We start from the raw sequence: 10,021 nt of genomic DNA, 5'->3' as shown, positions 1-10,021 counted from the left end.
TATGTAAAAAATAAAAATCTTTGTCTTTCAGGGAAAGGATTATCCCCATTGGGACACACGTATAACACAAGAGAGTTTATGAAAACAGAGGAAAACCTATATGTGCCTTTCCCAGCTGTTTTTATTATGCCCAAAGCTTTTGTCCAAAACTACTTCCTTCTTAGTTGCTTCTGCCAGCCTAGTGCATCTTATATGTCTGTGGGTCCCATAGAGAGCCAGGAGAGCCCCTTCTCAACAGAACAAACTACACCAAACCTACGCCTCTTCAGAGATATGTAGAGAAGCAGATTGTGTTCACCTCAAAGCAAACAAGGTCCAATGTCAGCCTGCTGTCACTTCCAGCTGAACAAACCAACATTCAGTCCAAACCATGTAAATTTAAATTTTCCTTCCTTTGCTACATCATCAGAGCCTTGTTATTTCTATAAAATGTTCAAATTCTCATTTTGATTGATACTGATTTCACGGTGTTCAGTTTCACTGAATGTTTCCTTCTGCCCATGTAATAAAACAAGGAATGGGGTTACTTCATTGTGGATTACATTACACAGCATAAATCTTTGTTTAAACCTTTTCTGGATTACAGAACTGAGACAATCTCATTTTCTACAATGCTGAGGAAAGAAAACGAGAAGCTCATTCTGCCATGCAAACTATTCAAAGTGCATATTTCAGGACTGTGGGGTTGCTATTTGTTCAGTACAGGTGCGTGGGTTTGTTTTGATTTACTTTTAATAGATTCTGCTGGAATGTGAAGTCCAAACAAGAGCACAGAAATTTTGAAAAAGTAACCATTTAAAAATGTGCTCAAGTGTCTGTGTTTAGAAATTGCTTGACCAGTTAGTTGCCTCCAGCTCCCAGAGACACTCCAATACAATACAAAAAAAGGAAGTATTTTCCACATGAAAACTATAAAAGCAAATGAATAAGAAGTTAGAACTTTTTTTATGGAAAAGTAATAGAAAATTATGCCAGGTGATTTGCTAAAGACAAGGAGAGAGTAAGAAAAGGAGCTATTTACTATATGTTGATTGCTACAAAGAATAATTGATTGACTGGTTGCCAACCAGGCTCTCACTGTTTAGATATCACTGTTTAATGAGTGTGTGGGATCATAGTTTTAGGGAAAATGGGGACAAAACACACAGTCAGAACCAAGTGTGACAGATCCAATATTAAGAAAACAGCTAGCAATATAGTAATGTTTTTAGAATATCTGACACATACAAGTTGGAACTGGCCCTTCTCTTCCTTAATAAACTTCAGAGAAGTCCCAGAGACAACTAGGTTGAATAATTCTGCTTACATCATGTTTTCTCTTCTTCTGATATAAGATTAGTCAACTTTTTCTGGGTATTAATTTTAGGGTTCGGTTTTGGTTTGGGTTTTTTTTGCTGGGTTTTTTTTCAACAGGCAACTGGCTACACTCAGGACATTCTGAAGGGGAGTAAGAACAACCTATTCCTGGGATAATGGACACAAGGATTTGCTCTATTAGGATAAATTTGCAGAGAATTTCTACTTCAGAAAGAGTATTTTAAATAATTTAATAGTTAATTTTAAACTTTGTATCAAATTGCCCTCAGTCTTCTGTAATTGCTGCACATCTCCCAGTTAAACCAAATTTCTACACTAAACTAAAGGGTAAAACTAGGGCTCTGTATTGAATACCTGGCCATTACCATAACTTCTGAGATTAGTATCTGTATCCAACACTAAAAACTACTTTTTCCTTGTTCTCACATGCCCTTGCCAGAGGGTAGACAAGGAGGTGCATTGATAAGGGACCTATTAAACTAAGCGAAGCCAAAAGCAGATAAAAGCCACACTGAAACCAGTGAGCCAGGGCATTCCTGACACCGTAAATACTTAAAAGTGGTACAGAAGGTCAGAGGAGAAATAAATTAATAGCTCAAGGACAGATCATTTGTGCCTATGTTGTTTCATTCAGAAATGAATGGCATCTGTGGGAAGTTAGACACAGAGGAAAAAGAATTTAAGAAAGACTGGGTAATTACAGCAATTGTTTAACATTTCTAAGCAGCTCTTTGGATGATCGTTTAGGAGAATGAAGAGACAAAGATTAAAGGCAAAGGACTGCTGATGGTTTGCAGTCTTTGAGTATACTGAATGTCTGTAGCAGCTTAACTGAGGAATTAGAACAGCTGCCCTTCCTCCTTTCACGTCATGTGGCTGCCTTCAGGGTCACTGGGATGCTGAAACAGCACGATGGACTGGAACACAACAAAAGGGGTGGAAAGATAAGAAAGACAGAAAACAGAATCAGGTGGGAAAGAAAATACACTCTTTCTAAATGGGAGGAAAACAAAGAAATACTACATGAGGTTTCAAACAGTTCAAGAGAGAGTGTTGCATTCGACCTAGACAGGTTTTTTTTTATGTACTAATTAATAATTAGATAGTGAAGAAGGAGAGGACCTGTGTCAGAGCAAAACCTTGACAAGAAAGGCAACAGTCCAATGAGACTCAGCTTTTCAAATGCTGCACTGAGGTACAGTGCATCAAAACATACACACCCTGGAGGGAGACAGTACTCACCCTCCTGGGCAAACCACTGCCCCTCCAGTGACACTTGCTCTTAAAAATCGGTCAGAAAACAGGCATTTACTTCACTCATGCACTTTGGATCTTAGGCAAGAGCCCTTGGTGGGGGAAGGGATGGTGGGAAGCTTTTCTGCAGTTTCAGATGTGACCTGGGGTCCTGAATGTGAACTGGAGTGCTTCATTACTCACACTGGCTCTTCCAATACAGCCTTTAAGCCAGAAAATCCTCCACTTCCAGAGTCACCGTAACTGCACAGCTGAGGGAAGGGAAATAAAACCAAAAAAACGTACTTTGCTAGCCATGATAAATGGTTATAAAATGCTATCTAGAGAGCACAGATGCTCCTGCCTTGATTTACCAAAGCACACCATGACATTAAACTGTCAGGTTGCAATGGTGTCAGAGCCCTAGACACTTTCTCTTTACCTGGATTCCAAGGGAGAATTGATGTGCTTTTGTGAAGTGGGAGCTACTCTATCAAGGAGCCCAACAGAGACTGGCAGCAAAGCTAAAAAGCAAAATAGTTAAAAGGCAAAGAAAAGCAGAGATGCCCACATGTGGCAATCAGATCCTTTGAGTAGCGCAGTACAGGGAAGGTATCAGAAGAGAATAGAAGGGTTTTTAAGCTGCACTGATACTGCTGAAGCAAAATTTACATACATATTTTTTTAGTAGCAGCAGAGGCATTTGCATTCAAAGTCAAACTCAATAAGGATCTGGACATTCTTTAACTCCCTTCACTGTGTGCTATGTGCTATAACAGTGCAAAGGAAAAGGCCAAGTCTGCTCATCCTACAAACAATATCCAAAATGCCAATCATGGCATCAGCCTCAAAACAAATACCCCATATACTGCCAAAAGAGAGAAAAGCAGCTGAGGCACAGCTCAGAGGCCTGAAGTAACAGTGATTCCTCAAGGGCACCAGGACTCTGTTGAGGCTGGCCTAGGCATGAAGCTTCACTCCAGGGCAATCTGACAGTGTCAGCACCAGAGACTTCCTTGGTTCAACTTGCCTAAGACCAAGAAGCAGCAGCAGCCTGTGTGTCACAGGAGTTTTTTCACGTGCTAAAAACTGAGAATCCACTTGATGTGCCAAGAGAGTTCTTCAGCTGAATGCTAACAGCAATACATGAAGTCACCATGATTGCAGCCCCCTCTCATCATGAATAAGCCACAGTCACAATACAATGAAAGAGAGGAAGAAACTGAATACAACTGCTGGATATCACACAAAACAAACTGAAGATGGAAGTCGATCCAGAGGTAAAAGGTTTCCCATGCAGACATCTCATATACTCATATAATTTTCTGCCCTGTGGCCAAGTGAGACATGCACAGAGACAAAAAAGACGACCTCTTTGACCAGGCTGAGAGGAACACAGGATAGAGATGCACTCTATAAAGATGATTAGAAGTCTTAACATATGCACACAAGTACACACACACACGGATTTGATGAAGGCTATTACTATGACAGGTATATTGAACACCAGGAAGTAGGGACCAATAGGCTGCAGAACAATAATGGATAAAAACTGCATGCACAAGGGAGTGAGACATGCAGGCACTGAGAAACAATGGATTCCATATAAAATCCACAGATTTCATTGGACTCAAGTTCTAGGCAGAGAGAGAAGTAGCGTGTGGTACATGGGACCAGCCATGAGCAGAACAGTGAGAGTCATGTCCTGAAAGAGGCTTGGAGGTCAGAGGCTTCAAGCTGAACAATCAGAGTGCCAACTATTCCTAAGTTTATTCGTTGTGTAAGACATGAAGCTATACATTAGTTTAGGTTTTGCTCTGACACTGGTCCTCTCCTCCTTCACAATTTAATTATTAATTACTACGTAATATATATTGAAACACATAAATAATTTGTCAGAGCAATTACTCAGAGCACAAGAGGCAAAGCAATTCCTGACTTGGTTCTGAGGAATGTGCAGGATATGGTTCCAAATGCTGCAGTGATCATTCGGCTATTCCTCAGCAAACTGCAGGAGCAGCAACAGTACCTTCCCACATATCTACAACTGCATTTTCTTTGAGTGAGACTAAATGTAAAGGGAAAGAAAATCAGCTATTTAAAAAAAAAAACAAACTTCAAAGATATAAGTCAAGAGTTAAAGTGTTTGCAAGAGGCAAAAACTCTGTAATAAAGGCTAAATGAGTTAATATATTAAACCCTTTCATTATTCAATCATTCTAACAAAATAATTAATTCCTTGACAATTTAAAGACATGTCCATCTAGGAAATACATTTTTAAAAAAATCAAACCAAGCCCACACACTCACTGTCATATTTGGTGTAAGATTACAGTGAGCACACAGCAGCCCAGGAAAGGCTTTTGAGACAAAACTTGTTAAACTAGCATAAAACCAAATTACACTTTTCTCAGTAGTAGGAGGTCTGCCAAATTCATAGGATCAATAATTAACATGTAAATGGAGTAACTGAAGAAGAGACCACAACAGAAAAAATAAATTAATTTTCTGTATCTATCTTTCGCACTGTTGCATCATCTACAACAGTGTGCACTCGCAGCCCAGAAAGCCAGTTGCGTCCTGGGCTGCATCCAAATCGGCGTGGGCAGCAGGGCAGGAGAGAGGATTCTGTCCCTCTGCTCTGCTCTGGTGAGGCCCCACCTGGAACCCTGCATCCAGCTCTGGGGTCCTCAGCAGGACATGTACCTGTTAGAGTGAGTCCAGAGGAGTGACACAAACGATCAGAGGGCTGGAGCACCCCTCTGATGAAGATAGGCTGAGAGAGCTGGGTCTGTTCTGCTTGAAGAAGAGGGTACGTCAGGGAGACCTTATTAAGACCTTCCAATACCCAGGGAGACCTTATTAAGATCTTCCAATACCTAAGGGGGCTTACAAAAAGGAGGTAGAGGAACTTTTTATATGCACAGAAAGTGATAGGACAAAGGGTAATGGCTTTAAATGGAAAGAGGGCAGGTTTAGATTGGATGTTAGGAACAAATTCTTTACTGTGAAGGTGGTGATGTACTGGAACAGGCTGACCAGAGAAGTTAGAGATGCCCCATCCCTGGAAATCTTCAAGACCAGGTTGGATGGGGATCAGAGCAACTTGGTCTAATGAGTGACATCCCTGCCCTTGACAGGGGGGTTGGAACCAGATGATCTTTAAGGTCCCTTCTGATCCAAGCCATTCCATGATTATATATTACCTCTTTAGGATTTATAGGAGTGACTCTAGAGAAGTTATCTCACACTGAATTTCAGTAAAACATTGTAACACCAATTTAGAAAAATAACACTGGCTAATTACGGCTAATTACCAGCACCAGATGGTCTTTACCCCCAAATTAAACAGAGATCAAGTATGACACAGCTGAATTGTTAACTGTAGTAACCTGTTACAGAAGATAACACAATTCTTTTGTAAAGTCATGAGTCATGAACCTATTGGAGAGTTTCTGAGGAATTTTATAAGCATGTGCATAAGGAAGACACAAAAAATAAAAATAAACACCAAATTTCTTAATTATCTTGTCACAAGAAAGAAAAAAAAGAAAGAAAAAAAAAAGGTGTTCATATGGATAAACAAGTTTAAAGACAAAAAAGAAAAGGAAAGAATGCAGTCACATTTTAGGCAGGTCACCAGTGAAGCACTTTGAGCCAACACTGTTCAACATACACCTGATCTCAAGTGATCTCAAAGAACTGATAAGGTAGGTTACTGACACTGAATTATTGAAGGCTTTAAAGAAACAAACTGCAGAGACCTTCAGAGGGACCTCATGATACCGGTGACCTCATGACTGGCGGAAAAAAAGGGCAGATTAAATCAGGTTTTTTTTAAGTGTTAAGTACACAGCAACTGAGAAAATGAGAAAAAGTCTCGTATTGCATTCATGGTCACTGAATCTGAACTACCACTGGACATGAAAGGTCACTGCATTAATAACTATGAAAATGTTGACTCTGATTAAAACTGAAGAAAACCAAAACCAACAAAACAAAACAAAACAAACAAAAAAAAAAAACCAAACAAAAAAAAAACAAACACAAAAAAAACCCAAGCAAACAAATGCCAGGAAAAAAACCCTGAAACTAAACAAGTATCAGAAGTCATCAAGGTAGAGAGAAAATCAGAATTACTCTCGCACCTCCTGTTAAGATGTGAGTGCAAGGTATGTTTCTGCTTTTTCCTTTCCTGAGAAGATAGAACAGAGTAAGAAAAGGTTTAAGAAGGGCAACAAAAATGACAAAAGTTCAGCAATGGCTTTCAAACACAGGACAGTAAAAAAATCTGTTACTCTTTGATCAGAGGCAAGGATAATCAAGATCTGTGAAACCATAAGAAGCATGGCAAAGGTAAACACATAGGGTTGTTCCTTGAGCAAAGAAATCCCTGCCAAAGGGACAATTCAGTTACACTGTGAAACCTACTCCCATAGGATGTAGTGAATGCCATGAATTTATAGGGATCCAAAACCAATTAAGAAAATTAGTGGAAGTAAATCTCATTAAACCTCATTACCTCAGTAAACCTCAGGCACGTGGTGCGATTCCTGGAGCTGTCCTGTGCAGTGCTAGGAGATGGATTTTGATGATCCTAGTGGATCCCTTCCCAGTCAGGATTTTCTGTGATTCTGTGATGGCTATGGAACACATTCAAGCTAACTGAGAAAGTGTATTGGGGAATTATGATCAGGTTCTTGTTCTATGCTTCAGTCCTTCCTCAAGCATTCACTGTTGACTACTGTCATAGAGACACAAGTGACAAAACTAATCAGACTTTCAAACTGGCCAAAGGCAGTCTTTCTTACAGCCCACACGTTTTGCTGAAAAACTCCAACTTTGATTCAGAGATGAGAGGGTCAGATAGCAAGTCAAAGCGCATGCCTAAACACAAGTTGAAACTTCAACAAAGCTTTCCAAGTCCAATGACATCATGCTGAAGCAGCCAGCACTGATCACTCTGCCAATTCTGGTAATGGCATGGATGAGGTAATTTCTCTCCAAAAACAGGCAGTCACTTCACACTCAGCAATGCTGGAGAAGCAGTGGGTCATGCCTCAACACAGCATACAGACACACTTCCAGCAGCAAACACTCCTACAGGCAGACTGAGACTTCCTGTGCTCAGAAACACCTTTTGGAGCAACCCTTGAGAACATCAGCTCTTCTTTAAAGCATACTTATTTGGAACAGCTATGCCTTCTGGGGTTACATGGATGAATATTATTTCTGGCCTGTTCCTCTGTACATAATGTAGGTGAAGCACACTGGCACAGATGGAAACACCATAAGGCTGGACCTTTTTTACTGACTGCTTGAATTATGCTAAAAGACTTTATAAAAGAGTAGGAGAGCTAAAATTACCCAAAAGTAAGAGTATAGTAAGTTAAGAACAGTTACTCTAAACAGTATTGCTCACAATCTGCAAGGAATCCTCAGGAAGTTATTTTGTAAGCTTAAGGACACCTCACCAGTACACAGATTTGTAAGACACTGCCTAATAGACAGACCTGGGATCCCAGTCCTGTCATCATCAGCATATCTAATTATGCAGTTTAGTAGTACAGTTTATGCACTAATTATTTTTTCCTAGAACCAAGTGTTTTTAGAATTTGCTGCGCCACAGCCACAGGTGCATTGGCAGAAAAAAAATAGTTTGTTCTTAGCATTACCAATGGTTTATCACTGGTTGAGCAAGTATTTCTGTACTTGCTAAATTCCTCTTTATAATGATCCAAGAGGATTTGTTATAAGCAACTTAGAAATTCTTTGGAAAAAAATTCAGAGCAGAGTATTGCAATCCTGTGTATTCTATTCATAAACCCTGAACACCCACGTTGTAGTTGTACAGAAAAAAACTATTTATGCTGAGCTTTCACAATAATTTTCATTATTCCCAACAACAGCAGCATTCAAAGAGAAAAATTAGCCAATTTAAAAAGAAAAAAAAAGAAAGAGAAAAAAACCCGCTCAGCCTCACGCTGTTCTCCCTGTCTTTAAGTGCCGGCAACACCACCTACAGATCATCTCCTCATTCCAGGGTGAGGAATGTGGGTATTTTCTTCTGATTCTTCCTAGAAGACCTGTGGTGAAACCAGAATGGAATGGAATGACAGACACATTTGTCTGCATGGAATGACAGACATATTCCATCTACAGACTGCCACATTTTCTCAGCTTGTAGGGAACTGGAATAAATAAAATCCTCTTCTGAAGGACTCCATTTCATGTTCACATACTGGCCTATCATTATCTTAACAATACTTTAACAGTAAGACTTTCATTAAGTAAAAACCCCAAATATCAACAGAGTAATTCACATTTCCTTCTACCACCTAGGCAAGGCAAAAAATGTAAGGAAAATCAGGATAACCGCTCAGCAAAGATCTATAAAAATGAAAACATATCATCTTGCTGGAAAAAAAATTTTAACCATTTAAAAGGTAACTGCATAGTCTGTTTTCTGAGCTACTTTTTTTTCAAAATCATAACTGAACATAACTATGTCAGAATTGTCTGTTCTTTCATTGCTAAACACCATGAGAAGAAAAATATTTGTTTTCAGTTCACAATGGCACATTAAAAGCACCAGCAGACATTTTTGCCCGTACTCCAAGGTTGCACAGTAAGGTTTCAGCCTTATTATAACCCAAGAAATGCTGCTTATTTCAAGATCAACAGTAATCCAAAAGGATATCACCTAGCTGCATCATAAGATTTTGCTGTCATGGAAGCAAAATGAAGCACTGAATGAGGCTGATGCACAGCAAGCAGACAGGAATACTGCAATGGACACCCCTCTGCTCTGTCTTTCACAGCCATGCAAAGCCCCACGACAGCCTCAGCACTACTTCGCCTACTCAGGTTCCTGCTGGAAGAAACTCTCTTTGTGCAGGCTGAAGGAGAGTTATTAATAAAGACAACTTCTGGCAGACTGTAGCAGAGGAGGAGCATCCAGAACAAGGAATCAGAAGCTCATTTGCCTTACATCTAGCAGAGCAAAATATGGGAACATATTAGAATATAATCAAGACAACTAAATCAGGCAATAAATAAATTTTAACTAAGCCAAAAATGAGAAGGGCACAAGATTTAAACAAAAAAATTCTTCTGAGACTAGGGGGAAAAGTGAATAAGCAAAAAACCAGTTTCCAGTTGCTAATCCAACACAGCTCAGGGTTTGTGACCTCAGATGTTTCCAAGAAATGCGTTCCTGCATTTATTCTGGATAATTTGGAGTGTGTTGTACATCTACATCTTGATAATCAGCAAGGGATATCCAGTAAAACACTCAAGCCTGAGATTTTCTGCTGCGCAAAGCTTTGTCTGCTCTCAGTTTTGCTGTATTCAGAGAACTGGGCATCAAAGTTGTCCCTGCCTGAGGCACCATCTCAGATACATGAGTTACGTACTGCATCACCAGCCACCAGACATGAGAAAAATGCAATAAACTAAATACATGACGTGG

Source organism: Vidua chalybeata, chromosome 3, assembly GCF_026979565.1.
Source record: "Vidua chalybeata isolate OUT-0048 chromosome 3, bVidCha1 merged haplotype, whole genome shotgun sequence".
Classification (NCBI taxonomy): domain Eukaryota; kingdom Metazoa; phylum Chordata; class Aves; order Passeriformes; family Viduidae; genus Vidua; species Vidua chalybeata.
This window is presented reverse-complemented; position numbering follows the sequence as displayed.